The 22940-nt window shown below is 37.9% G+C and overlaps 1 protein-coding gene across 10 annotated transcripts in view; it reads right to left on the reverse strand.

The window, feature by feature from the left end:
- SIPA1L1 (signal induced proliferation associated 1 like 1) overlaps positions 1–22940 on the reverse strand; it is a 348029-nt gene that overhangs the window by 320844 nt on the left and 4245 nt on the right. For 3 of the 10 annotated variants that reach the window (XM_023537062.1, XM_023537064.1, XM_023537060.1), the window contains one exon: positions 5489–5570. The exons of the other annotated variants lie outside the window; for them this stretch is intronic. The gene's annotated coding sequence lies outside the window, so the exon portion shown is untranslated. The remainder of the gene's footprint in view (positions 1–5488; positions 5571–22940) is intronic. 10 annotated transcript variants of the gene reach the window in all.

Raw genomic sequence — 22940 nt, forward strand, 5'->3', positions numbered from 1 at the left:
CAAATTTATGAACAGCCCAGAAGAGTAAATAGAAGAGAGCTGTGTATAAACCCCCTTCGTTTTTGTAGCTTGGTTTACCAAGTGAAACTTACATCTTCAATTAGGCATGCGCATTGTGTTTTTCCCCCCAAGTGTGTGGTCGTGAACCAAATTCTTACTTCTGTGATTCATTTTCCTTATAACTCAACCAATTTCCAAGTCTTCACCTGACACATGAAAGAGCACCAGTGTTATCCAGCCAACATCAACCCCACTGAGACACCCCAACTGCTATCTCAGGACTTAAATCTCAGGATGGGAACCCAGGAGGCACTGGAGCCTTCTTCCGCTGTGGAGAAGCCTCTGCTTTCCTAGAGTTATAGTGAGAAAACACAGGGTTTGGTGGGAAAAGAACGGACTGTGAAAGCAGGAGGCCTCATCACCAACCAGCTGATGACCTTGAGCAAATCACTTCATGTTCGGCCTCCCATTTCCTCAGCGACAAAATTAGGGTACTGGGCCATGTGATTTCGAAATCCCTTCGAGGGCTAAGTCCATTTCAGAAAAGAACTTTGGGTAAATAACCATATATCAAAAACTGTAACAATGAATGCTTTCTAATTCTGCTAATTCGCCATCAGAGATCCATATACTTTACCTTGTTCTTCTAATAACGGCAATGAATTTATACTGCCCATTCATAAAGTCTCAACTCTCCCACTCTGGACAAAAGCACAGATTCAAAAGAATGGATCTTGACTAGTTCACCAAGGACAAAAAGAAGCTGTAAAAGGATGATATTCTTGTTTTAGCTTTATTATCAACATGCCCTTATTATACTAATACGGAAATTCTAATGTAACACAAGCATGGAACTCCTAGGGTTTTAAATATTCTTTATGCTAATTTTTAAAAGTGTGTTTTTAAATAGCAGGTTTCCTTAAAAGTTAATAGTAACCCATATAGTATTCTTTCCGTTATATTACTTCAAATAGGTGCCATAATGAGCATCTGTTATTCAAGAGGCCTAAAATCTTTGGTCTTTTCTCGCCACAGTTTAATAGTTCCCTACTGTTAAAGGTGGGAACTTGCTCTAAGAAACGAAGTATTTAAAGGTTCCCTCCCCACCTTCTCCACGTAGAATTAAAAAAAGAAAGCAAATAAATAAATCGGAGATGGGATTTATTTCTTCAGCCTTCCTGATGATCACCCTTAATAAATCCTTCTGCTCACACTAACTGGAATAGATCTTAGTATCTGTAACTAAAACCCTAACCGATTCACGTGGCACGTATTCATTATTTCACATACAAGAGTGAGGTAGAAAGAAATAAGTAATACATAGAACGTTCCACTATAAGTCAGGAGTTCTCTGTTTCGAGCCAGGGCTCAAATCCACAATCAGTACCTCCAACCTCTCCTTACATGTACTTTCTCATAAATTTCATCACCTCTGCCAAGCAAGAAGAAAATGATTTTTGCCTAACTAATTTTCTATCCATAGTCTGACGGTAACTTGGAGAGATGTATGAGAACACAATAAACATCACTTTTTATACCAGCTCAAGTTTATGCGGAATCCTGCAGCGTTAGGTAGCACTGAACATTCTCAAACTGCAGACAAGGTGATCTAATGCTGTATCTGAATGCCAAAATGATCAGCACTCTGTGCCAAGGCACAACTTAATTCGCAAAGCAGCAATGAACTTTTCACTTATTTTCTCCCATCCCTCAGGGCAAGGTAATCATGTTAAAATCACAGACGCATCAGGTAACTAAAATATGACACTATTACCTAACACCAAAAGCAGACTGGGGACGCCGAGAAGTGATTATGAATGTTAAAAGTCTCTTCTTGGTAGAATCACATTAAGTCCCATAAAACCAATTGGCAAAGATGGAAAAGGTAATCAGTCGTTGATAATACTATTCTTTAAAACAGTCACAGTTTTACAAAGGCTGTTTTACGAAGATACCTGATATCTTCGAATAAGCAAATTACTCTGTACTATCAAATTGCACAACATATTTCTCAGGTAATACTCAAAGGCAAAACTTTTATGTAAAAGATCGCTTACATACACTTCCGAAGCCAACGAATGACACTGATACTCATTCAGAAGGCATCTCTATGCTCTGCCAAATAGAAAGCGGGTATTCAATTCAAAGGAAAGGACAAGGATGTCTCAACAGAAATTCAAGACAAGTCTGCTTAAGTCAGTTCCAGCCAAGCTCTGGGTTACCAGCACTCAGAGCACCTGCACCTTTGTTACTGCAGTACCACTTCCCCCGCCTGCTGCCCCAAACTGCCTTTATCCAATACTTTGTAGTGCACTTAGCTTTAATGCTGGTAGAGAGGAGAATGCGAATACCCAGGAGTTAAAACAACTATATTTGTCCCCAAGGACAGACAGGGCAAATCAATTTGCTAAAGGAAACTCAGAACTTGGCTACTTCGAAACAAAGTTTTAGAAATAATAATTTCATAGTCTTTCAGCAAAGAAGTTTAGAAATAATAATTGCATAGTCTTTCAGCAAAGAAGTTACTAAGATGACTATTGTGAGTACTGAGCTTTACTATGACTGCACTTGTACCATGTGTGTCCTTTGGAGGCATCTGGCTTTTTTTTTTTTTTTTGCTCTAAGAAATGAAGTATTTCTGGGCTAGAAATGGCACATGGCCTAATGTGAAGTTTTTTACGGTTCCTCATATTTAGACTCTAACCTCAATCAATCTTACTGCAAGTTTCAGGATGGATACGATACTCATTTAATACTACAGATGAGTAATTCCCAACGCTGGCTTGCAAAACAATACCAGCATTTGCAGGTCCTCAGAGAAATGAGAAAAGAAGAACTTGCTCATGAGTATTTCATAAAGCTAAATTTATCCAGTTGAAAGGGCTGTCCTTTATTCTGAGATTATGTCCCATCCCCTTTGGGGAAGCGGGGTATTCAAATGCCTTTTCTTTATATAATGCTGAAAATTTTTTTTAATTACATGCATAAAATGCCGAAGTTTGGGTACAACTAACTGCTCCAGATTTTCTTTGCCTTTCCCATCTCCCATATCCCAACTGCCTTCCTTCTGGTTGCTCAGGCAAAAAATGAAAATAGATAAAATAAAACCTACTGCCATTCTTAACTCCGCTCTTTCATACCCCACTTCTAGACCATGAACATATCCTGTCAGCCTTACTCTCAAAACATATTATCCATATTCAACCACTTCTCACCACCACAATGAAGACATAGAACACTTGCATTACCTAAAAAGTGGTATCAAATGGCTAATAAACATGAAAAAGGTCTCAACTGTACTAATCTTCAGAGAAATACAAATTAAATCCACAACGGAATACCTCTACACACCCATCAGAACAACTAAAATAATGATGCCAAGAATGGGGAGCTCCCCTATATTGCAGATGGATAAATAAACTGATATCATCACTCTGGAAAACTGTGCTTCAGTATCTACTAAAGTGAATACACACCCATCCCATGCCCCAGGAAGCCTACTCCAATTGATATCCCTACAGACAGCTTCACCTAAAAGACACACAGCGATGTTCATGGCAGCACTATCCACCAGCTAAAGACAAGAAACAACTGTGGTATCACGATACCATGGAATGTTCTACAGCAACAAAAATGAATAGACTGCAAATACTTGTAAGAATATCAATAAATCTCACAAACACAACATTGAAGGAAAGAAGCCAGAAACAAAAGAATATATTATGCACGATCATATTAATATAAAGCTCACAAACAGGCAGAAAAAATTCAGCTACAGTGTCAGTAGTCAAGGGGTAACACTTTGACTGGGGGTGGGTAACCAGGTCTTCTGAAGGGCTAGCAACATCCTGTTTCTTAATGTGAGGGCTGATTACACAAGTGTATTCACTTTGTAAAAATCCATCCCACGGTATACTTGTGCTTTTTGCACTTTTCTGTATGTCTGTTATACCACAATATGAAGATTTTTTGTTTTTTTAAATTGCCTTTTCAATAAGGCTCTAGAATCTGTTCCGTTTTTTGGCCTCCTGGCCCATGTAATCCTACCTTCAGTCTTGTAAGAAGAGTTTCTTGTTTCTCTAGCTTCGGATTAATGCCTTCTATTTTCCATATTATTAGTGAACTTTTTAAATGTAAGTCTGATCGTTCTGCTCCCTGGATATTTAAAATCTTTCCCGAGCTCTCCTTTCTATAAGATAAAGTCCCAACTCTTCAGCATAATATACAGAGCCTTTCACTATGATGCCGATCAGTGGCAACATCTTCCCATTTAGAGAAAGCTTTTTCATAATCACTTTACCCCCTATACAGCAGAAATGCTCTTATACCCAAGCCCCAACTCCTGCCTGCCCTCCCCGCCCTATCTACTTCCTTTATTCTCTTCACATCTTAGAAGCAATATCATCTCTTCAAAGACTTCCTCTTCTCCGCTCTCCTTCCCAGAGTCACTAAGCACATTACAACCAGCTTTACAGGTGCTCTGCAAACATTGATAATTATTTGCTTATAAGTCTGTTTCTTACACAATTGAGCCATTCAAAAAATATGTGCAAGGAAATGCACTGAAAATACTTCCTACAACCTAATCTTCTAGATTGGGACCTTGACATTCACCTTTGTACTCCTGGTACCAAAAACCTATAGGAACTGGAGGTCCAATAAATGTTTTTGGAATGAAAGAAACCATCCTGACTCCAGGTAACCACTACCTTTTTCTCTCAACGCTATTAAATCACCTGTTTAAACCTATACTAGATTTCTGCCAGAAATTCACATGAAACAATCTATTTTCTTTCTTTAGAAAACAAAAACACTGATTGCACCTTGATTTCAGGAACTTCTCTCACCTTTCATTTCTTGAAGTTTCTCAACTGGGTCCCTCAAAAACAACTGCAAAGTTTTCGGCATCCTAGAAGACTATTCATTCAGCCTGGAGATTTTTACCCACCTTAAGTAAGGACTCTCTCGCTCCACTCTCATCTTTTATATTTTACCTAACTTCTCTGTCTGAAAAACACTTTCTTTGCTTAAAAAGATAGCAAGAAAAAGGAGTGAATTACTCTAGCTTCTCCTTATCCTCATCTTGTTTTAATAGATTGAAAACTAATTTGCATATGCTTTATCTGTTAAAGCTGAACATAAATAAACACACTTTGTGACAGAGCAAGTCCACTCTTAGATATATATCCAACATAAATGCACGCCATGTGCACCTCAAAATACGTACAAGAAAGGGTATAGTAGCCAAAGACTGAAAACTAAAACTCAAATGTCCATTAAGAGTAGAATATATATAATTAGTTACATATTCATACAATGGAAAACTATAGAGCAGTGAAAAAGAACTACAGCTATAAGCAATACATGAATTTCACACATTAAGCAAAGAAAAACAGACAAAAATAACATAGTGTACGATTGCACTTCTATAAATTTCAAGAATATATAAAAACTAATATATGGTGTTAGAAGTCAAAACAGTGGTTACCTTTGGGGAATAAAGAGGGTCAGTGATTGCAAGGATGCATGAGAGGGCTTCTGGGGGGCTGGTTACATTCTCTTTCTTGACCCTGCATGGTAATTACACATGTATTCATTTTCTGATAACTTATTGAGCTGTATCTTTACAATTTTTACATATGATGCGTATTATACTCTGAAAAAGTTTTTTTAAATCATTGTGGTAATTTCAAATTTTTCCTCCAAGCCATAGGCCATCCTAGCTATAACCTCTTTAACATTTGTAGCCAGTCGGCCTATTCTTTCTTTTCCTTTTTCTCTCATTATGTGCCCTTTTCTCTTTTGTACACCACTTAAAACCTAGCCTCCTAAAAAAGTAAAAAGACAACACCCAGAATAGAAGAAACTATTGCAAATCACATATCTGATAAAAGATTTGTATCCAGGGTACAACACCATTAACAACACCTACAACTCAATAATAATAAGACAAAAAAATGTTTAAATGTGCAGAGGATCTGAAAAGACATCTCTCCAGTGAAGATATACAAATAACTAATAAACACACACAAAGACGCTCAATATCATTAGTCATTAAGGAAATGCAAATCAAATTCACAATGAGATACAGCTTTACACCCATCAAGATAGCTAAAACAAAAATCCAGCAACAAGTATTGGCAAGGATATGGACAAACTGGAAGCTTCACATACTGCGAGTAGGTATGTAAAAGGGAACTGCTACTCTGGAAAACAGTCTGGCAGTTCATCAAAAGGTTAAACACAGAGTTACTGTGCAAGCCAGCAATTCCAATCACGGGTATACAGCCAAGAGAAATGAAAACATATGTGCACATGAAAACTTACACATGAATAGCAGCATTATTCCTAATCCCCAAAAAGTGGAAATAACCCAAATTTCCATCAACTCATGGATAAACAAAATGTTATAGATTGATACAATGGAATATTACTCAGCAATACGAATTAAGTACTGATATATGCTACAACATGTATGAACTTTGAAAACATCATACTAAGTGAAAGAAGCCGGTCATACAATATGATTCCATTTATAGAAAACACCCCAAATAGGCGAATCTATAGAAACAGAAAGTACATTAGTGTTTGCTTAAGTCTGGGGGGATGGGAAGGGAAGTGGGAGCTAAAGGGCACGGGGTTTCTTTTTAAGGTGATAAAATGTTCTGAAATTGACTGGGGCATGGTTACATATCGCTGTGAATACTATAAAAACCACTGAATTGAACATTTCAAATGGGCTAATTATATGAAATGTGAATTATGTCATCAATAAAGGTGTTATCTTTTCTTAATCTGGCTTCTACTACAGTGGCCCTAGACAGCTGTGCTGCCTTCTTCAGAAGCAAGCCCCATTTTTGCTTATCATTGTGATCTGGAATCATACAGTCACAACTTTTGTTTCTTGAAGCTTCCCACTCATCTAAATGAAACCATACTCTTTGTTATATTTCTGCTGGCCTTGGAGATATACAATCTTTTCTCTGAACTTTATGAAATCTCTTTCTAAAAATCTAGGCCATAAGACTCTCTTCCATCATGAAGAAACCTCAAGACAAAATAGCCTCTTTTACCTAAAGTTCTCAGCATGAATCAGTTAGTCACAATTTCCACCTTCTATCTTCTAAAACTAGAATTATCAATAAGCCAGAGACTTATCAGATGTCTCCATTTATAAGGCTACAATTTCCACAAACATACAGATAGTTGAAAAGCACCATTTATAAACTACCTTATCTCTGTGCCCTTTGAACTCATACATATTTATTCAGGGATGCCTTTAAGATTAGGCTCTGAGAATATAAAGTTGCAAAAGACAGTCCTAGCCTACAAGGCCTAATGGGAGAAGCAAATACAGAAAAATAATTTTAGTACATTTTGACAAAGCTCCCCCAGCTTCACTCTACCCTGACACTTAAAAAGTGGGTATAACTTTTTGTTACTCATCTGTCAACTTGGCTTGCTCCCATGAGGACGGATGCTCCCTTTGAGTCCCAGAACAGACAGCGCCCTGAACACAAGAGAATGTCAATAAACTGTTTGTCAACTGAATAACTGAATGAAAAAGCACAAATATGTCAAGAGAACCAAGCACCTTCCTCGGAAATGCCTGTCCTGCCCTCTTAACCTCTGCTCACTGTTACAAATCCCAGCCACACCACTGGCCATACTACAATCCTTGCTGAGGCTGGCAGATAGCAATTAATAACCAGGAAAATATCCAAGCTGATTCCTCACTGTACCCCCTATCTTCTCCCCCATCTAAGACCCAGGGAAAATGTTCAGGATGACCCTTCAAAGACAACTACTGATGACATAGATTCTCCTATACATGTAGATGAAATTTATTCTACAAATCCAAGAACCCACCATGGTAACTCAAATGAAGTGTACCTTTCCATCAAGGTCTTTAACAATCCAAGGGAAAGAGACTAGGAAAACTGGCAAGCTAGGAGGGCTTGTGAAGAAGGGTAATTGACACCTTCTGGATATTTATTAAATGCTATATAAAGAACATCATAAGAGCTCCCATCTACTGGTACTGAATTCAAACAGTGAGAAAGGCATTACATACATTGTCTCATTTCATTGTGACAATAACCTTGTTAGTTAACCATCATCACTGTGCTCTTTTTAAAAAAGGAGTCAGAGATTAAGGAATTACCTGAGGTCTCACTGACAGGATGGAAACCAGGTCCTTAGTCCCAATGCTTATATGTGCCACTGCCACTTACTATGAAACACTGTGCAACCCAGACAAGCAACTTAGTTTCTGAATCCATTTTCTAAATCTAAACTAGAAAAATGAGGGAAACGCCTTCCTCAAACACTTGCTATGAAAATGTACATGAAATAAAATTGTTTCTTTTCTTGCTTCTCCTGTTATGATCTCTCCTAGCCTTAAATCATGGACATGCAGTGAGTACACTGTGATTTGTAAATCACCTCTCACATCCCGTCCTAGAGGGTAGGCTCTGTTTTATTCACCTAGAAAAGATTAAAATGAAATTAATGTTTGAGAAAAGCATTTGGAATGCCAACTACCACCTTACAAAATTTTAGAGCACAGCACATCTGTAACTCAGAAACTGTTCGCAAAGAAATCTATTAGAAGCATTTTTAAAATACAGGAAACATGAAACTGTTAATAGTGGTTATCCCTGGGTGGCAGGAGAATTGCTGACTCTTTTCCTCTTTATACTGTCTTGTATTTTCCAAATTTTCCACAAAGCCTTATGCAATGCTTTCTTAATAATAAAAAGAAGGTAGACAATACATTTAAATGATTTCCTTCATCTCCTGCTAGACATTTTCCTCTATTCTTCCCAAGTTCCCCAACAAGCTGGAAGCATCTTGAGAACAGGACTGCCAAATTACCTATACGACACTCAGCACAGTCCCTCACCCACAGCAGGTGCCTGCTTGCACAAAACAGCTCATTAAGTCTTTTCCTGGATGAATGATGAATATTCGGGTCATATTTAGAAACAGACCATGCTGACTGATGGTAGGTGGACTAAGGTGAGAATGTGGCATACTTTTAATGGACTTAGATGACTGCAGTTACATATCATTATTAAAAAGGGAGCTTTCAATCAAAGCAGGTAAACATAAAAGTATGGAACTCAAGGACAATGAACAGGTCTAAGGTCCTCATGCATCTTGCTATATATAAAGCGAGAGCACCAAAAAAAACTAAAATCAGTTAGAAGGTACAGCATGGCCCTGGTCAGCCACCAAAATTTAACCATACCCTTTAAAATTAATCTTTGTTCATAAGGTTAAATAATAAGCCTAAATATTAAAGCAAACAGGAGAGTAAGATAAAACCATTCCTGCTATGTTATTACACCACTAAAAATCCTTATCTAATAAACCAAAGCAGAAAATCTTGAGGATTTATTTAACAGGAAAGAGGTCTTAAATATTTAGTTTGAAGAAATGACCTGTAAATAAAGTTTAAAGAAGTATACACTGGATTCAATAAACCTACAAAGCCCACAATTAAACAAAAATTAAGGTAGTAGAAATGTTCTTTTTCACCATGACCTAAGTTAACTAAATTTTTTTACTAGTGACGTCAATTCTGTTTAATCAATTGAATGTATGTTCCCTAGAAGCACACTTGAATGCCAAGATTGATTTTACACCTGGTTTTGTATTTTCAATTAACTTCAGTTAACCTCTCTTTAAAAATCTACATATTTCTAATATGCTTTCAGGCTCTTAAAACACTTCAAAACAAAGCAGATGCTGACTTGATGACAGAATGACAATTTTAGGGCAACAGGCAGAAGTCAATGGCAGGATGACAACCTTACAGCAGATAAGATGAGAAAGAAAGTATTTCACCCAGAATATAAATTTCTCAAATTTCCTATCTTGCCTTCAGTCGGGAAATAAAGCGAAGGTGTTTTTACTAGGAAAATAATCTGTGGTTATTACAAACTCTGTGAAGATTTACATTTATTTCATCACAACTATATATATTTACATTTCACCTAGTAATTTGTACTAAAAATATCTGCAACCCCAGGCCTTGACCTTCCCTAACAGAGGTGGACCCATCGTGAGGTTGTTTCCCAGCTCTCAGTAAGTTCGGTTAGTCAGAGAGAACATCCAATGACAATCATTACCTTGACTTGAAAGGAAGGGAAAAAATTAAATATATTATCCACAAATCTTCTCTAGGAGTCTGAGATACTTACTCTTCTTCACCTCTTAAAAGTACATTCATCTACTACTTAATTTTTCTTAGTGAAGCCAGCAATAGGAAGAGGTGAGAAAAATTAAAATAAATGGTGTCACTTCTGCACAAGCCCTGGAAAAATGCAAACAGAAGTTTAAAGCTAGGCAAGTTATAACCGTTCTAAGCTCCAGTTTCACTGTTCAATGTTGGTATCTATTTCACAGGAATTTCATAAGGATAAAATAAGATGATGTAAGTAAAGAACCTAACATAGAACTTAATTCACTGCTGAAGTTCAATGAAAGATTTATGACCATTATGAACTGAGCACTGTGGAGGTCACCTTGATAGACCCAAGTCCTATTACAGATACAGGGGAAAAACCACCAGATGGGTCACATGCCAGTTCCATGAAATCCAGATCATCAGTGGAGATACAAAAAACAGTCCCTTACTCTCCACTGTGGCTCAACACAGACAGATGATAAACTACAGACCAGGCTTAAAAACCCACCAGTAAGCCAAGGCTTTCACCGGAGAAATGGGTGGAGAGCTTCCATCATCAGTGTGGCATAGTGTTTAAAATAAATTACCAGTTAACTAACAGGGTGATGGTCATTGCTACCCTATTATACGTAGACAGGCTTTCTGGTATTCCAAACAATAAGATATACTCTATGCACACAGCCAAAACAAAACTGCCACTACCCTCGTCCCGACAGATGACTGCATTAGACAATTTCTCAACTAAGTAGCTGCTGCAATGTTTGTCAGTATACAAAGAAATTCTATAACAGAAACTCAATATCCTGGCTCCTATTCCAAGTCTTAATGTCATCTTGAAGCTTGTTATAATGATTAGCAATAACGTGCCATGAAGTGCCTAGCACATTGAGCACTCGATAAATGGCGCACTCATTGTTAATTTTATTACTAGGAAGCAACAAAATCAAAAGGTGGAACCCACCATGAAGCAACTGTGGATAGAGTGGATTCTTTTCAAACAAGAAATTAAGTTGTATGAGAACAACTAGATAAAGAACACAGTAACAAGCTTCACAAAAGGAAGTAAACCAGTGAACAACAGGTTAATTGGTTTACTACCCAAGAATGAATGCTGATGTGCCTGCCCATTCTTCTGGAGCAAATAAACATATAAAATGAGAAATGGTCCCTAGCCTCAAAGATTCCACATCTACCTGAGGAGAAATCACATGGTTTCCCACCTTGACTCTAGGTCCTAGGAAGGCAAAAGCCACAACTTTACATTGCCACACAATGCAGGCATTCAATAAACTTTGGTAAACAAATGAGACACTCGCAGGATCTCAAAAGTTTCCAAGACTGGCTTCACAGACTGTATGATCTGAACTTTCCAAAAACTGAGAATCCGTGTATTTAAAATGCTCCCCAGGTGATTCTGATTGTCCGTGGAGACTGAGAACCACTAATCTCATTGGACCCCCATGAATTGTCTGAATGGCCTTCACAACGACCCCATCCAGAATGATCTAGCTTGTGCGTACCTGCCATACATGCATGCAGTGCTACCGGAAAAGTTCTTTCTGGTGTACGTTCAAGTATCTGTATTTACTCATTGGTCTACACTGTGGGGTCTGAGGAGACAAAGGTAACCTCTCCTCCTTCCACATGACAGACTTTCGATTCTTCTGACAATGGAAGGCATCCCTTCTGCGTCTTCTCCAAGTTAAACATCGTAGATAAATTATGCATTAATTATTAAGTGCTAAGCTCTTTAAGTATACAACACACTACGACATCATTTCTGGGAAGGGAGCAATCAAGGTGAGTTATAGAAACCAGAAAACATCAGTGAAGGAGGTGGGCCTTGAATGATGAGAATTTTAACAGATAAAACTAGAGTTCAGGAGCTGGTACTGCATCAGAGGGGATAAGAGTAAGGAACATGATACGCAGGGCAGGGGATGAGAGAGAGAAATCTATGGGTGAGGAACTTAGATTTCACATATATACTGAATTGAGTGGAACTAAAATCAAAAATGAACAAAGGCTCAAAGGAAGTCACAACAGTTGGGAAGAGGAGAGAGCAGAGGCCCAGCATGTGAAGGCAGAGACACAGTACTGGAAAGGCCAAAGAAATCAGATAAACAGGAAAGGAGAGACCCAGGAAAAACGTCATAAGAACTAGCAGGAGAGTGTGAGTTTGATGTGGCAAAGCCCTGGAACCACTTTAGTTCCTCTGGGGTGGCGCCTGTACCTAAGTGATACATTAGAGAGAGTAATCAGACAAGACGGCCTGGAGATTGGGACAGCAGGTATCAAAGTGCTCAGAAAGGAGAGCACTAGATATAAGAGCCAAGGGTCTGTTCTAAGATGATGGCAATAAAATGAAGAGAAGTTGAAAACAAGAATCAATTCAAAAGAAAACAAACAGCAAGGCTTGGTTCTGGACCAGACCAAAGGTAAAAGAGAAGAATCAGAGAGATGACTTCTAAGAGATATCTGAAAAATTCAAAGAAGCAGGCAAAGCTCAAGCAGGGAGAGACAAGACAACTGTGCAGTCACGTGTCCTGAGTGCATCTGTGGATTGGTACCTGGGTAGCTTTTTTGTTTAGGAAAGCTTCAAAGTTCACTCCCCGCTCCACAAACACAGACTGTAACGTGGTTTTGCTATTTTCTCTGGTACCAGCACAGGCTGTAGTTTCTGTGTCAGCAGACAGGGAATATCTGGTTTTGAATCTGAAATCTGTAACATTATCACCAACATTAAAACGCTTTTAAAAAAATGTAAAGAGTGCTTTGACAGAGCTAGGTGAAGGAAGCCAGTCACGAAAGGCCACAAACTGCATGATCCCGTTTATATGAAACATCCAGACTAGACAAATCTATAAAAATGGAAAAGTAGATTAATGGTGGCCTGGGGCTGGGGTGAGGAAGTCGGGTAGGGTCTGGGGAGAAATGGGAGTGACTGCAAATGGCGTTGGAGTTTCTTTTAGGGGTGATGAATATGTTCAAAAAATTGTTAATGGAGATGGTTACACAATTCTATAAATGTCCTCAAAACTACTAATCTGTACACACTTCAAATGAGAGAACTGTATAGTAAGTGAATTGTAACTCAATAAAGGTGTTAAAAGAAAACTTAGGAGTGCATTAATAGGTACTGTGACTTCCGAAACTTAGAGAGTATCTCTCCAGTAAAAAACCAAGGCTTAACTTTAAATAAAAAACCATCAGGGGATTTGGAAAATATTAAAAGATATTTTAGAAAGTCTAAGTAAGTTGTATTCCTTCTAGGAGAAAACAAGTACGCATGGAAAAGACAGAGATTTAAACATATAGATTTCTTCATAATTATTTCTTACAACTGATGTAAATTTTCTAATATGTACTTCAAAAGGAAAGACAATGGCTTGGGGTTTTTTCCAACAATTATGTCAAGTAATATTATACTAGATACCTATAGTTCAATTTTTAGCAGCTGAAATAAAATAACAAATAGCAAGCCAATTCAATAAAAAGCAAAAGATTATATAACTTAACAATTACTGAGCAGATAGGTAAATCTATTTTTTAAGCTTGAGGACCTGGCTAAAACCCTAACATAGATATCCTCTTGTTTGAAAGAAACCAGAGAACTACCCAAATTATTTCTGCCTGCACCACATCTCCTGAGAAACATAGTTCCTGTTCACCTGATGCCTTCCCTCATTGAAGCCATTATTGCCCTCTTCCCACTGAAAACTTAGACGGAGTCCCCAACAATTATCAGTCATTCCTCAATGTAGGGTAGGCACTCAAAGGCACGTAACTTCTCTAAGTCACATGAGCTGCAATGGGCACACATAGCCGATGGCCCACTGATGATGGAACGAGCAGGGAACTGAAGGGAGAGCAGCAGTTTCTGTTCAAACTGCCTCATGGATTAGAAGAACCAAGAACCACAGCACCTCTTGACTGAAGATGTTCCTAAAGCAAAATCTCACTGTCGGGACGGAGCCAATTATGAGCAAATACTGCATTTCAAGGATATGACTATCAACTACGACCTCTGAGGAAAGACAGTTAATCAATTCAAAATACCACTGATTGAAATATAAGACTGATGCTTTTAACGTTTTTACTTGGACCTTAAATTATAATTCAGTGGGTTCAAATATATATATTTAACATATTTCACCTTCCTATAATGAAATTTTAAGCCATCAAAAAACCTAGGAGTGTATAAATAGGTATCCTGAATCAAAAAATATGGACAGTGGTCTCCCCAATAAATTTGACCTGTGAGACCCTATTTGTTAACTGGTCTAAGCTATGGAAAGCCTAAAATAATAAAGACTTTGTGAAAGTAAAGAGTCTTTTTTTCCCCCCCTACTAAAATATCCTCCCATTTAAATAAAATTACTTGGGCCTGAAACGATGTTTATTAAGGGGCAAGTCTGTCATACATGAAGTGTTCCAATGTTTCTACATAACATGAAGCTCCAGACACCCTGGAGGGAACCAGAAGGTGCCCAGGAATTGCAGAATGGATGAAGAAAGCTTTCCCAACTATTCAGAGAGAAAACCAGCCTGCCTTTGGACAGCAAATGCCAACTTCCCACAATATATTCTGACCTATGAGTTAAGAAGCTCAAAAGAGACCACAAAGTACCTAAGATGGTAACCAGTCTACTTTCCAGAAATTGTATCACCACTACAGGACATAACTTTAGAAGCTTTCACTTATTTTTCTCACTTGATCTCAAGAATTCTGTAAGCAAATACTTTTCCCATCACGCAGATGAGAAAACTGAAGCTCATAAAGATTAATAGACCTACCCAGCTGCCAACCTGACTTCTCCTCTTGCATGTCCACTGGTATCTCCTACCCAAGACGAACAGAACGGCTCTTAACTCCCCACCCAAACCTGCTCCTCCAGTCCTCCCCATTTCTATAAATGGCAGCTCCATTACTCCAATTGCACAGACTAAAATTCTTGGTGTTACCCTTGACTCCACTCTCTCTTTCACTCCACATCATCTCACCCTTCAGTGAACCAAGTTAGTGCCACTTGGGTTACGTCCAGAATCCAGCCACTTCTCATCACTTCCACTGCTACTCTTTACTTTCACAAAGTCTTTATTATATAAGTCTCATCTCACCTAGATTATTGCCAGAACCCCTAATATCTCCCTGTTTCCACCTTTGCCTCTCTGCCCCCCTCATTCTATTCTCTACACAACAAAGTTGTGTTCTTTAAAAATAAGTCAGATCAAAACCCTTTGTAACCTCCAGTGGCTTCCTATCACACTCAGAGTTGTTCACTGCTGTATATCCAGGATGGGAACAATATCTGCCACCTAGAAGGAACAATGAATACTGCTGATTAGTAAATGAAAGAAAATGACCAAAGTCACAGAGTCAGGACTATAGCCAATCTTCCAATGTTCTTTGGTGACAATGAGACCAGATTTCCAATAGCCAATGATCCACATGGGAGAAAATTTTTAAATTTTACTTGGCAAAACTGACTCTTATAACGCATAAGCAATACTATGTTGGATTTATAACAACAAATTAAAATGAAAATATCATTTTAAAAAGTCACAAAATCTCACACTGGGTTATCTGAATATCACATATTTGGCAGCACGGGCAATTGCCAGCTTAATTATCACAGTGCTGTTTACTCAGATCTTCAGTGTGACTTCTGCATTCAGTCACCTTATCTCAAGACTACCACACACATAAATGACATGAGCTCTAAAAGATTCGGAACTGAGCACCTAGGAGAAGAGGCGATAAGCATTTCTAAGCCTCCTACACTGGTATTAATTACACCAGTCATCTGAAACAGGAATTAAGTTTCTAGGGTGTTACAAGTAACAGCAGAAAGGTTAGATTCAGGATTGTCTTCTACCAAAATTACAAGGAAAGCCTCTCAACGTTGAGTTAAAATGTTGCTTGTTTTCATATCAGAGCGAAACTAATGCTAAAATTATCCACCATTATAGAAATTTCCCACTAAAACGTTTTAAAGTTAAAATCAAAAACCAAATTTCTCTTTCTTTGCTTCTTTCGAAAACACTTCTACTATCTGCAAAAAGCCCTAAATCACGCTAATAAATTCGCAGAATTTTAACAATTGACCTTCAAGGAAACTTAAGTTTCTTCCCTTTACAAATGAAAAGATTACCTGGTATATAGTAAGTGAACACTGGAAACTTGTTAGATAAACAAGCAAAGGAATGAACGAATGAAATAAGATCCAAAAAGGGTATATTGCTTTTTTGAGATCTGATAATTAATGGGAAAATCCAGAATTCGTCAAAACTAGGTTTCTAGATTCTCTTGGAGCAGGCGTGGAAATAGCAGAAACCAAGATCTGAAAACCTGATTTGGTTCCTCAGGAAAACCTTAACTAAAATTCATTAAAGCCAGTTTCCTTTAGTTCTGTTACTTAGAAAAGCATTTGATAAAATAAATTTAGCCAAGACACATCTCCTTGGAAACCAAAAGGCAGAATTATCTAGAGTTTCTTTCTTCCTCTACACAAAAAATATGTAATTTAGGACTATTTTCATAATAAATAACTACAACTGTTTTGCATCAGAAGTAACACAGGTGGCCTTTTACTAAAGGAAAAATCCAACCAGCTGAGAGGAACAGGATACTGAAAAGGACCACATCAATCACTAGAAGAGTGTCAGCCTCACGAGAGCAGGAACCGTGTATTCTTTTCTTTACTAGCAGCAGCCACCATCCCCTGGTATACAGTGGGAATCAATAAATACCTATGGGATAAATGAGTAAGTTTCTCCTTAGAGACCTACCATGTAGACATAAGTTCATCTGGTCACTATTAAATCCCTCTTTACTACGGGCCTACTATATGCAAGCATACGACACTTTTCCTCCACAGAAATCCTACCTGTCCCTTAAAGTAATACACCCAACCAAAATTATCCCCCCAGTTTTATTAAGAAGGTGAAAAAAGTATGTCTTAAGTAGTCAAAATTACTTATTGAAGTGGCCACTTATTTGCTGTTCTGGCCCCAATCTCTCTCTTTCAACTCATCCTATACAACCCAGCAGGTTAATTTTCTATTCTTTGTATATCCAGAAAATAAAACTTAGCTGTGGCTAAGTACTCTGTCTCTATATGTGACCCACTGCTATTCAACGAGCAGATATGGAAAATCAGAAACTACTATATTAGAATACGAAAGGCAATAGGGTGTCAAGGAAAAACATCAAAAGTGATAGTTATTATAATAACTGATACCATTGAAAATCCTGAGATTACTACTAGAGGCTTTCATTAAAGACCTCCCTACAGCACTATGATATACATGACACAGATGGGTTTTGGTATTTACACCCACTGAAGTACACATTCAATCTTTAAGATCAATTGCAGGTCCATTGCCTTTTTGAAGCTTTCCCAAGCCACTGGACTAAATATCTGTGAAAGTGCTTTGTAGACTAGGAAGTGCTAGCCCACAGCTCTTACTGCACTAGCTACCAACTGACAGCCTCACATACATTCTACCATTTCCATCATGTTATCTCATTCTTAACTGTCTAGTCCCCTCAAAAAAGTGAAAAAGTATTTGAACTGTTTTCTCTATTGTCAACTTCTCTATTACTTTTCCATTACTCAACACCTAGAATAGCATCAAAGTATCACTCACACTTTTTGATTTTAAAATGTATTACGAAGCTAAAGTAATCAAAACAGAGTGGTATTGGCAAAAAGACAAATAGACCAGCAGAATAAAACAGAGTACCCAGAAATAAACCCTCACATATGTGGTCAACATGCCTTCAACAAGGGTATCAAGACCACTCGATGGGGAAGCACAGTCTCTTCCACAAATGGTGCTAGAAACACTGGATGTCCACATGCAAAGGAATGAAGTTGGACCCTTACCTTACACCATACATAAAAATTAACTCGAAATGGATTAAAAACCTAAAAGTAAGAACTAAAACTATACAACCTCTAGAAAAAAAACATACGGGGAAAGCTTCATGACATCGGACTTAGCAATGATTACTTGGCTATTACACCCAAAACACAGACAGCAAAAGCAAAGACAGACAAATAGGACTACATCAAACTTAAAAACGTTCGTGTATCAAAGAACACAATCAAAAGAGTAAAAACGCAACCTACAGAATGGGAGAAAATATTTACAAATCATGTATCTGATAAGGGGTTAATATCCAGAATAAATTAAGAACTATATCCAAACAACAACAAAAAAAATCAAATATCCCAAATGAAAAAATAACCCAAATGGTCAGACTTGAAAAGACATTTCTCCAAAAATGATATTCAAATTGCGAACAAGCATACAAAAGATACTCGATATAACTTATCAGTGGAGAAACACAATCCAAAACCACAATGTGATATCACCTCACACCCATTAAAATAGCTACTACTACTAAAAAACAAAATCACAAATGTTGGTGAGGATAAGGAACAATCCTTGTACACTGCTGGCAGGTTGTAAAATGGTGCAGCCACTATGAAAATAGTATAAAGGCTACTTGAAAAATTCAAAATAGAACTACTATATGATCTACCTCTGGGTTGTATCCAAAAGAACTGAAAACAGGGTCTCTTAGAGATATGTGTACACCCATGTTCAGAGCAACACTACTTACAATAGTCAAGAGGTAGAAGCAAACCAGATGTCCATCTACAGATGACGGATAAACAAATGCGGTCTATACATACAATGGAATGTTATTTACCCTTCAAAGGGAAGGAAATCCTGTCACATGCCAACATGTACGAACCTTGAGGACATTATGCTAAGTGTTATAAGCCACTCACAAAAAAACAAATACTGTATGATTCCATTTATATGAGGTATCTAAAGTAGTCAAATTCACAGAAACAGAAATAGAATGGTGTTTGCCAGGGATGAGGGGAAGAGAAATGGAGAGTTGTTTACTGGGTATAGTTTCAGATTTGCAAGATGAAAACATTCTGAAGATCTGTTTCACAGCAATACGAATATACTTACTACTGAACACTGGTTAAGATGGTATATTTTACGTTATGCAGTTTTTACCCCAATAAAAAAAATAAGTGCCAACATGCAATTACCGAATGAGATTTCCCCGTTCCACCTCCACGGCAGGAGTCTAAGCGGCCAGGCCCTTCTCGCTGTTGACAGTCATTTCCAAATTTCTTCCAAGCTGTCTTTTTTATAATCAATTGGACTATATAGAAGATCAGAGACTCTCTTTTTCACCCATTTAAATAAAGTTTCCACAATCCCTAGTCAGCTGCTTTCTGGTTTAAGCCCAAGTCAAGTATAAATCCAAAAATGAAATAAAAGCCTTTGTGTTCTCAGTTGGGTGGGGGAGAAGCATAACAGAATCACCTACCGAGTTTCTTCAAATCACCTATCCGCCTTATGTCCAGCATGCTTCCCCAGAGAAAAGTCCCAGTGTGATTTTCTATCCTCTCCACAAAGCACTCACTGCTCCCCCAAACGCATCCAACCCAAGCCACTGAAAACCACTATTTTAAAACATATCTTGAAAATGGCCTTCAGAAAAATTTTACCAAAAGCATTTATTAGGCTGAAGTCTTTGAACTTTCAATAAATCTTTTCTGTAAATCCGAAACTCTCCATAACTTATCATTTATCTACTGAAACACTATTTTGTTATGCAATTATTATACCTATTTCCTATTACAAAGGATCAGCACTAAGATTCTAATTTTAAAAAATAAGGTAATATTGTGACTCTTTTTGAAGAATCACAAGCATTTCTCAAACTGGAAGAGAGACGAGGGTTAGCAACCACATTCAGGCTCAGCTGGGGCAAGCCTTCCTAACAGGTTTCCCAAGGGCACATTCTGTGCCAGAAGTCAAGCCAGACCCCAAACATATATACACACAGAGCACTCTCTTTACACATGAAATACCAACCACTCAGAAGTCAGACTCTGGCAAACTATACTGGCAAAACCTGCAGTCCAAAGTATGGTAAGGGGAAAGGGGAGACTCAAATCAACTACATACTAACTCTCATTTCAAAAGTAACATGTGTTTTTGAAGTCTTCGAAAGAATAGTATGGTTCTGACAAGTCACAAACTTATACTTTTTGTAAAAAATATGGGAAAGTACTGCTTTCCATTTTTTTCCTAGGTACACACAGGTGAAATAAGCAATAAAAGTCAAATTGGGGGGAAATTTTAGAACATTCTATTAATTTATAATTATGTATCTTATAAACATCTCCATCTAAGTACTTTCTCTCCTTGAAGAGGCGAGGTACCACAGTTCAATTACCAACTGCTTCTCTGAAAGCATCAAGAACTGAAAAGAAACTTGTAAAAACAAATAATCGATCTGGAACTAAGACTGTTAAAGGAAATGTAAGGAGCTCACAATACGCCCAACTAGAATTCCTATGTAGGCAAATAATTGAGAATATGAAAAAAAAAGAATTGTGAGAAGAGCCAAAGTAAAACATACTCATCACAGTCAAGTCTTGATTACAGGAATATGATCATTCAGCACACAACCCTTTGCTTTCTATTTCTCAATAGCTTTATTCTGAGAAGTTGAGAATTCATTCTAAAAGGAAGCAAGACGCTGAACCACAAAAACCATATAGTCAATGACTTACTTGTAGCTTTGGTAAAAGGTTTTGTGGAAGAAGTGGGCAGAGAGAAGAGGAATAACCAAAGTCCACTATTGGGTCTGTGCAATTCATTTAACCCGGACCAGCTCTAGGAGAGGAGGGAGGAAAAAAGGAATCCAGAGACCTCCGTGGCTGGATGTCCTGTCTGCTCAAGTTGCCTCTGAGTTTCCCCTGTATTTGTGTAAACGCAACTCTCTCTCTCCAAGCCGGCATTCTCCAACAAGCATACATTCTCCTGCCTCTCCTGAATTAAAAAAAAGGGAAATCTAACATTATGTAATTGTCCATTCCCCACAATTTAAAGTTAAGCATACTACAATCCTAATTAGAGGGAAAATGTAGTGCAACATGACAAGTAACAAATTAGAAATCTAAAGCTGAAAATTCTCATCACAGACCTCCAGAGGCAAAGAGAAATAGCTTTGCCTGACTCCATGGCACGCTGGCCAAGCACTGCTGTTTACTAAGGTCCAACTAAAGAAGCCCCTGACATGACGGCCAGAGGGGAGGGGAGTCGGGGGGCTGGGAAAAAGGAGAAAAGGGTTAAAGTACAAATTAGTAGTTGATAGAGGGTCACAGGGATGGGGAGTACAGCATAGGGAATGCAGTCAGCAGTAAGGTACTAGCTAGGTGCAGAGCCAGAGGAGAAAAAGAGCAATCAGGGGGATCATTTTATAAACTATAGAAATGTCTAAACAATGCACTGTATACTTGAAACTAATAACAAAATTTAAAAAAAAAAAAAAAAGAAGAAGCCCCTGACAGTCTCCTGTGCCTTTTTGGTGTCATCTCTCTAGACCTTCAAGAAAACACACATTCTCTTTGCAGCTGGAGACACCTTACTCTCCCCAGACCAGAACAAAAGGAGAAAATGAAGGTGGACTAACCTTCACCCTCAAAAGATACACCTAATGGATTTTCTTACCCTCGTGATCACAAAACCAATCACACTCACGTCATTCCATCCCTCACTCAAATCTGTGTTTAAAAGAGCCTAAGAAAATGGAATCTTTCCCGTGTTTCTATGACTCACTCCACAGCTCATTGAAAGCCTATCAAAAGAATAAATGAGCTGTCATCTAAGAATAATTAACTTACATACAGTTGACCCTTGAACAAAGAAGAGGTTAGGGGCACCAACACCCTGTGTAGCCGAAAATCTGAATATAACTTTTCACTCTCTAAAAATTTAACTAGTTATAGCTTACTGTTGACTGGAAGCCTTACTGTTACTATAGTCAATTAAGACATATTTTGTATGTTATATGTATTTTATACTATATTCTGGAATAAAGTAAGCTAGAGAAAAGAAAAATGTTACTAAGAAAATCATAAGAAAGAAAATACATTTACAGTATTTATTTTTAAAAATCTACATACAAGTGGATCCACGTGGTTCAACCTGTGCTGTTCAAGGGTCAACGTAAAACCTTTGGAAAACAAAGTGCCACATCAGTGTTTTGTTTCATTTTTAATTAGCTAGGCATAGAAAAAAACTAAAAGCAAAAATCCAGTGAGGCTAACTTATTTCTTATACCAAAAAAGTAGAAGTGCAGTGGATAGAAGGCTGGATTGTCAATCTCAAGTGACAGTGAAACACCCATATATTAAACAGCACTGTATGTGGAACAGATACAAATTTTTGTGAGAGCAGTAAAGGAATAACATAACACTTACCTCTCCCTGGAACAGGGAGAACCCCTCACCTAAAGGGCAGTCACCAAACTGGCAGGAATGTTTCTCCTCTCCTGACTCAGACTACTCCAGTGGAAGGTAATCAGTAACATTCTCAATGGAAAGCTCCTGCAACATCTTCCTGATTTCTGCACAGTTATCCATCCACCTGACTGATCCTCTCCACCCCCGATGCCCCTTGTGACCCTTCCATGTAAATGAGAGAAGCTCTAAACGTTGCCACTGTTCCAGAAATAAGGAAGGTACAAGCACTTCTTTTGCAAATGAAAAATGAGTTTAAGAAAATGGTAAACTAGAATAAATTAAGTTTGGCTTCTCTAAAGAGCGTACAAATACATTATGTTCTGAATTAACAAATTTAAAAAAAAAAAAAACCTACTGGCTCTACCAGGTAAATACTTTAACACGATTTC

This window comes from Pteropus vampyrus, unplaced genomic scaffold, assembly GCF_000151845.1.
Source record: "Pteropus vampyrus isolate Shadow unplaced genomic scaffold, Pvam_2.0 Scaffold177, whole genome shotgun sequence".
NCBI classification, from domain to species: domain Eukaryota; kingdom Metazoa; phylum Chordata; class Mammalia; order Chiroptera; family Pteropodidae; genus Pteropus; species Pteropus vampyrus.